Source organism: Falco rusticolus, chromosome Z, assembly GCF_015220075.1.
Source record: "Falco rusticolus isolate bFalRus1 chromosome Z, bFalRus1.pri, whole genome shotgun sequence".
In the NCBI taxonomy this organism is placed as follows: Eukaryota; Metazoa; Chordata; class Aves; order Falconiformes; family Falconidae; genus Falco; species Falco rusticolus.
This window is the reverse complement of record NC_051210.1, coordinates 20,392,623-20,400,717: the sequence shown is the minus strand read 5'-3', so window position 1 is coordinate 20,400,717 and position 8,095 is coordinate 20,392,623. Positions and strand designations below refer to the sequence as shown.

At 52.5% G+C, this 8,095-nt stretch overlaps 1 non-coding gene across 1 annotated transcript; it reads left to right on the top strand.

Moving 5' to 3' along the window:
* Positions 1-4,371: 4,371 nt before the first annotated feature.
* LOC119141940 lies at positions 4,372-4,456 on the top strand. The gene has a single exon (XR_005102095.1). It is a non-coding gene; the product is annotated as a small nucleolar RNA SNORD45 (small nucleolar RNA).
* Positions 4,457-8,095: the final 3,639 nt, after the last annotated feature.

Genomic DNA, 8,095 nt, shown 5'->3' with positions numbered 1-8,095 from the left:
CAGTGGAGCATTCATTCCCATCATTCCCTCTAATTATTGTAGAATTCTGATTTCTGTACTTCATATCAGGGTCCTGCCGTACTATCTGGAGATTTGTAACAACCAAATCCTGTATGATTAAATGGCCAGCTCCAATTTGCCTGTGATACCATACACCATATAATGGAAATTCTACTACCTCTGGAAATGCTGAACATACCCAGCAATCTGCCAGATTCAAAGCATTCGTTACATTATGGGTTAATTGTACAAACAGATTCTGGTCCCAAGAATGAGTTCCTATTGTACAGAACATTGTTAATATACAAACAATCAATGGTCTTTTTGTTGGATCTGAAGCCGCAGAGGTCTGGTAGGTGTTGATTTCCATTGTGACTTAGGGGCTGCCTTCGCTCTGGTGTGGTATGGGATGTAAGCAGTATTTGGAAAGGACCTTCCCACTTCTTTTCCAGAGGTGAACCTGAAAGAGGTCTGACACATACATAATCTCCTGGCTCCATGTTATGCACAGGTCCATCAAGACCTGGAGCTCCAGTTCCTAAAACTACGTCTCGAAGCTGTTTCTGCATGCTTCTTCCATAATCAGTAAGTACTTCATTCTCAACTCGGGCTGACGCTCTGCTCCTGTTTGTATACTATAAGGTCTCCTATACAATATCTCAAAAGAACTTAGCCCTTCTTTAGCTCTGGGCTTGGTTCTGATTCTCAGGCGCGTCAGAGGCAATGACTGAGGTCAAGATAAACCAGCCTCCTGTCCAGGTTTTACAATTTGCGGCTTAATTAGGTGGTTCATTTCCACTTGACCACTTGCTTGTGGATTATATGGGGTGTGTAACTGCCAGTCTATTCCTAAAAATTTAATAACTTGCAGAATGACTTTTTCAATGAAGTGTGGCCCCCAATCGGATGAGATTACTGCTGGAACCCCAAATCTCTGTACTCTTTCTTGTAATAGTACTTTGGTTACTTCTTTAGCTTTGTTGGTTCGGCAAGGGCGTGCTTCGGGCCACCCTGAAAAGGCATCCTCAATACCTCCTGCATGACCAGCAGGTATTAGGACCCCCCTTTTGGGGTCGGTGAGCCTGGATTGCGATGACGGTGCCACCTTGTCCCGCGGCCCCACGGGGATTTCAGGAGTTCACCTGGCTCCCGGCTCCCCCTTCAGCTCAGCTGCCCCCTGCCCCGCACCCGCCCCGCACCCGCCCCAGCCCCTCCGCACCCCGCTGGGGTCTCCTTCATGTGCCCCATGCCGGGGGTCCGTGCCCTGGGGAGCCCGTCCCGGCGCGGGCACGGAGGGGAGCGTCGCAGAGCCCCCCGGAACGGCGAGCGCGGCTCGGGGAACGCCGGCCGAGGCGTCCCGGGGCAGGGGGGGCGCGGGGGCCCCCAGCCCCGCAGCGGGCTCGCTCCCGGGGCTCGCTCCCCGTGCCCCGAGTAACCCCCCGGCGCCGGGCGAGGGGCTGCGAGGAGCCCGGGGGAGGGGTCGGGCCAGGGCCCCTTTCCCCGCGGGGCTCCGGCTGAGGGCCGGGGCGGGGGGACCCCGGGGCGGGCAGCGGGGCCGGCGGCGGCGGCCCCTCCCTGTAGCGGGGCGGCTGCCGGCGGCGGGGCCGGGGCGGGGAGCGGAGCGGCCGCTGAGCGCCGCCGCCGCCCGCGCCGGGGCAGGTGAGCGGGGGCCGGGGCGGCGAGCGGCGGGCGCGGGGAGAGCGCCGGGGGGCGGCGGGGCCCGGGCCGGGGCGGGGAGCGGGGCCGGAGCCGCGCTGGGGGGCGCGGGGCTGCGCGGGGGGCCGGGGGCTGCGCTGCCGGGGGGCGGCCGCGCTGTGCCGGGAGCGCCGGGCGGTGCCGGCTGCCGGCACTGGGCTGCGGCCGCGCTGCCCGGGCCGTGCCGGGGGCTGGCGGCGCTGCGGGCCGGAGCGGCGGGGCCCGGTGCCGGCGCGGCGCGGGGGCGCTTTGCTGCGGGGGGCGAGCCCGGCGGGGGGTGCGGGGGCGCAGGGGAGGCGAGCGGACCCTGCGGGGGGGTGGGGGTGTCTCCTGCCCGCCGGCCGCCTCGGGGGGCGGCACGGGGGACTCCAGCCGACCGCGAGCCGGGTGCGGGAGCCCGGAGGGTCCGGGGGCTGAGGGGGGGAGGCGGGGAAGCAGGAGGCCGCCCCCCGGGCGCCGGCGCCTCCCCAGCTCGCCAGACCCCCGAGCCTGCCGCGGCCCCGCTCGCCCCCGCCGCTGCCCCCGCTGCAGCATCTCCCCCGCAGCCGGGCCCCAGCCCCAGGTGCCCCCGGCGCTGCCGTGGCGGCGGCCAGCCGGCCCCCCGCTGCCGCTCGGGAAGGGCCTGCGGCAGGAGCGGCTCCGGGCGGGGCCGAGCGGCGCCGGTCACGGCCCCCTGCGCTTCTGTCCCTCTGCGGGGGCCGCGCCGCCTCGGGCTGGCGGGGTTTGTCCCTGCCCGGCCTCGCCCCCCGCGGCGCGGGTGCGGGAGGGCAGCGGGGGCACGGCCCGGTGTGGGCAGGAGCCGGGCCGGCCGGGGCGAGGCGAAGGAGAAGGAACCCGAGGGCAGGCGGGCAGCAGCTGCCTCCTGCTGCGGGCACAGAGGGCCTGGCCCTGCGGTGGGGGGGACCAGCCCCGCAGCAGCCGGGTGCCAGCGTGCACAGCGGGGTCCGTGTGTCACCCGCGGGGTCCGTGTGTCACCCACAGCCTGGGGCGGCCCCCGGTGCGCGAGGGAGCGACGCGCCGTGTCCGGGAGGCCGCGTCTTGCGAGGAAGAGCTGTGAGACACCCGGGGGTTACCGGGGGTGGGGGAGCCGAGCGGCCGGCGTTCTGCGGGAGGGAGGGAGGGAGGGGAGAGGGGGAAAGGCGCGTCTGAACTGGCACATTTTCGCAGCGGTACCAAAGCGAGAGCTGTGGTGAGTCCTGGTCCGTGGGACCCTGTCTCCCCTCTTGTGTGCCCCAGGCGCCCCCTGCCCCTCCTCTGCCCCCCCTCCCCTTCCCTGTGCCGCTGTGATTTTGTGTGGGGGTGACCCGGGCTGGACCGAAGCTGCTCTTACCGCTCCCCCTCCTCCGCTGGACAGGGGGGACAGAATATAACAAAAAGCTCACGAGTGGGCACAAGGATGGGGAGGTCACTCCGCCATTACCTCCGTGGGCGAAACAGACTGAACCTGGGGAAATCAGCGCGATTGATTAGCAGTCAAGTCAGAGCAGGAGAACGTGCCGGAAAAGCAAATCTTCAGAACACCTTCCCTCCAGCCCCCATTTCTACGGGGCTTAACTTTACTGCCGATTTCCCTGTCTCCTCCCCGCAGGGGGATGGGGAACGGCAGCTGCGGTCAGTTGATCACACAGTTGTTTCTTCTTCTTTCTCCTCCTTTTCCTCCTCCTCCCCAAACCTTGCCATACAAACCCATCGTGTTTTGATTCCCTGTAGCTCTCCATCCTATTCTTCTGTCCTGCTCCCTCTTCCCTTCTGTCTTTCTCATTCTGCTGCTCCCTTCTCTTTTACTCTCTCTGCTTGTGTCCCACTCCCTCTCATTCTCCCCTTTTCTTCATCCTCCGCCTCTGTCCTGCAGCCCAGGGCTGGTTTTCCCTTTACATCTCTGTCCTCATCTGTATCCCCGTCTCTTTTTAGGTTTTCTTCTTCTCTTCCCCCCCCCCGCCTTTCCCTAACGCCTCTGGTCTGTTCCCTGACGTTCTTTTCCTCCTTGCACCTGTACGTGCCACTCGGGGTCCAGGGAGTTGTCTGGAGGTGGGGAGCACCTCAGGAAAGTCTGTGTCCAAAGAGGCACTTACTACTGTGGAATTCCTGACTCCCCCCAGGCATGGGAATCTCCCAAGCCAACACCACAACTGACCTTTTCTTGGTGTTTTTTAAAGGTGATGCCATGAAAGGATGGGGTAAGAAAACCTGATGCCCTAAGCGTGTCATTTCCAGAGAAACATGTTGCTTATATGCCTTCATCTGGGAGGAGGACAGGTGAGTAGATTGTGTTGACTTGTTTCAGCACAGCTGTGCTTTTATTAAGAGGAATGACCTTTTTCTTGTTAAGAGTTAGGGGTTGCTTTTTCTGAGAATTCTGCCCGTCTGTTCAACAATCGCTGATGTGTTGCGTGCTTTTCCCTCGAGGAAAAGGACCCTGTCTCAGTCTTATTTATTCACCATTGCTCGCTCTGTTGTAGAAAAAATTTCTCACCATAAGGCTCCAGTGCTTCCAAACGGCAGGTTGGTGGTCTGCATAATGTATCTGTAGTCCCGTCTCAAGGAATGCGTTAACGGTGTTACGAATTATAAATTTGTAAAAAATTAAAAAGTAAAAAATTAAAAGCTTCCTGCCGTAGGAAGACAGTGTGTTGGGTTTGAAACCTTTGGGTAGGACAGAAGGAGGTTGCCACCCTGGGTCAGTGGTGAGTGCTGGCATGTATCGTCTGATCTAGAGCTGATGTCTGTCACCACTTTAGCTCTAGAATTACTCTGAGACGCAGGGAACTCCAGTTCCCTTCAGCTGCAGCCTTGGAGCTTTTCCAAGCAGTGGGATGAAATTCCTGTCACAAGCTGTAACCCAGCTTAAGGAGAAGGGGGCACAGTTTGAGTTTTCTTCCACGTAGGCATCTGGGAGGTACAGTTCTGAGCTTGATACTGCTACTAGGAGATGCTTTCAAGTGAACTGAGTGTGGCTCTGGCGACCCAAAGCTGGACAGGGTTGGCAAATGGTGATGTAGAGTTTTGGTGGTAAACTTGACCAGCCTGTCTTAACGAGCAGGCATGTTCTTTGTTTGCAAGCACTGTTTAGTCCCGCCTAGGCATCCCGCAAGTTTGAAGGGCCGTGGTCACATCATCCCTTGGTCACACACAATGAACAGTTGCCTGTGCTTTTTAAGGAGCATGCTTGGTTATATTTTCTCTGTTTGGCTTTGCATTTGGGAAATAATGTAACAGTTACAGCTCAACTGAAGGAGCACGATACCTGACGTGGCAGAGAAGGAGGTGTGTTTTACTAATTTTTTGGTGTGCATCAGTTTGACCCCAAAATGACATTGTGTCAAAGCTTGTGGCCAGGTTCCGCTGTAGATGTTGACTTGGGGTATGAGTGGCTCCAGGTGTGCTTTAGGAGAGCTCTGTTGGTGTAGATGTGCTGAGCAATTGCTCTGCTGTGTGTGCAGCTGTTCTGGTTTGGCTTGCAGGTGTGAGCATGCAAAAGAAAACTCGCAAGTGTGGTCAGCCTTGCTGTAAAGTCAGAACGGTTTCTACTGCTGAGAGCCTCCTGAACATTTCAGGCTGGCCAAGCGTTGTGCCCCGGTGTTTCTGAAAGTCCACAGCTCTGCAGTTCTCTAGGAGGGTGATGCCAAAACGGCACAGAGTAACTGCTCAGAGATGAATTTTGTCTTTAAGCAGCAAAGGTATTTATTTCGTGCAATGCTGGGGAGCTAGCCAGTTCGCACCAGACAAACTAGCCCCAAAGTTTTCAGTGAAAAGTCAGGTAATTTATACAGTTTTCACGAGAGGTTACAACATCTTTACATACATATTCATTTGATTTTGACATCTAATCATCATATTCATAATAGATGGGGTTTAGGCGGAGCTTGAAGTGGAGTCTTCTAGAATTGTCTTTTGGGGAGACTTTTGGGTGGTCGTTCCGTTCTTTGGCTGGAGCTTGCAAAGCCTCCTGACTCATGGCCTTCTCATCTCCTTCAAATGCCCACCTTATCTTTATTTATGACTGCTAGATTGCTCAGAGTACATTTCTCCTGTCTCTTACTTCAGTAGCATCAGCAGAACAGAACAGGCCGTGCCGTCTCTGTTATATCTCAACATAAACAGAGCATCCCCCAGAGCATGGTACCACACTCATCCCGAATAATCTTTCAAGACCTTGCTCTGTTTCATTCCCCCTTTTTCTTAGGACTTGGGAAGTCTTTTGTCAAGTTCTGAAGACAAAGGGTTTTGGTAGACATGCATCATTGATCACATTATTTGTGTTCTTCTGACTATGATACTTAGTTTATACCACAGACAGACGTTTAAGAGAGATAACAGGATCATTCCTTCCAACATGACTTAACATGGGATGTATTAAATAGTAGAATACTTGTGTTGCTTTGGGGGAATGGCCTGCAAAGGTGTCCCACCAGTGATGTTCTCCAACTTGTTCTGCATCGGCTAAAGATGGATTTTATATTTTCAGAGTCACGTTTCTCCTGTCGAAGCATGTGTTGGGCCGTTCTGTTTATTTCTTGGACCAGTCTTTCTATGTTGGGGTGTCTAAGCATTGCTTTGAAGAGGCTAATGTTCATGCCTATTTTTAATTTAGGTATATCATGATACAGGGTATAATCAGTTCCAATTAACTGTCTGGTAGTTACAGGAACAACATAACCAAAGTCACAGCCTACAATTCTAGTAAAATTATACATACAAAATTTAGTACCATTTGCCATTTCATGACAATTATCAATACTCTTGTTACCAGAAGAAGTTGTAACACATGTGCATCCATTTCCTACATAAAATATTTGTGGCTGGGCTTTAATATGTGGAAACATTTCAAAAGCACGCATAGCCTTTTTGATATCTAAACACAGATCTTCATTCTCTTATTACTGCGTTTTCACAGATGTATCCCAGTTGTTCCCTGGGGAACATGTTCATTCCATGTTCATTGACTGCCACTTGCCTTTGGTCTGACCATAACTTGCCCAAACATTATGGCCTAGGGGTCTGACAGTGACTTTCTGGTGTATGGCTCCTAGTGTCGCAACGGGAAAGATTGCCTGTTCTTTTGCTGCACTAATTGGGAGCACATATGCTTCAGTTTGCTCCTGTTGTGGGTTGTAGGTGAAGTTTACTAGTTGTCACCAAGCCTGGTGATGTTTTTCAAACTGAGTGGTGAGGCTGGTTTTGCCTATTATTTCCCTTATTTCTTGAGATAGTATTCCTGATGTTCCTTCCTGTTGCGACGGAGGGAAGACACAGTCACTCAATATGAGTGATCAGCAGACTTCGTTTATTGTCCCTTACAGTCACCTTTTATGCCTTGTTATAATTAGCTCATACATATTACAAAAGTTAAGCTCATTATTGGTTAGTTGCCTAAATACCAAGCCCGCCCCTTGTTTCTCTTCTGTAGTTTTCTGTTCCCACCTGCAACATTCTTTTCCCACCAAAATCTTCCTGTTACTGTGTAACAAGGACAGCCAAAGACAGTGTATTTTGCTTTACTTCAGATAAGCTGAGAGCGATGCGCACTTTTGTTCAGCCAGCTGGACTATGTCTATGTGACCCTTTTCAGCTAGCCAGTTATCCACAATTCCCCCGTTTTTATTTTGGGCGACATAGGCTTGGTTGACCATTTTCAATAACAGCGTTTTAACACAGGAAAATACACAGCCAACTTATAAAATCTCAGTTCAGAAGTATAATTCCTGAAATACTTGAAAAATAAAGTTAGCTTGAAGCTTTAATTTAGATGCTCTTTCTGTTCCAGTGATATAAAAAGTTTAAAAAATTCAAAGGTAATTTTAAAGTTCTGAACATGGACTAATGCAAGCTCAAAACCCAAAAAGAAACCAAACTGATGTTTGACTAGGAATATTTGCAAATATTTTAGTGGAAAATCCCTGACCATTAACAATTTTCTGTCCAAATAACAACTGCCCTTATGCAACCAACCAATCCATACATTTTCTGAAGAATTCCTCATTGATATCAAAGAATTAACAAAGGGAAAAAATTAGTTCTAAGCTATATACATTCATAAGTGTTTTTTTTCAATAGTTACATACAGATTTACACACTAAGCCATAATGGCTTGTAGGTGATACACACAAGAAGAGTACGTTGCTTATCTGTCTGAATGTCTATGCTAAATTTGACAACTATGCCACAAGCCAAGCCTACATGGGTGCTGTGTTATGCACGTTCCTTAACAAACAGAAGTATAATAGGTAAATTCCCAAGATCTAGTCCCCAACCTAATTATATTATTTTGTAGCCAATTAAGGAAAATAACACAAATGTGCGTAACTACATGTGCACACACCTTTTAGTTCAGAACCAATCTGTGATATAAGGCCTTAGCCTTATGGCATCATTGAATCTTAATGAGTACAGTAATTAAAAA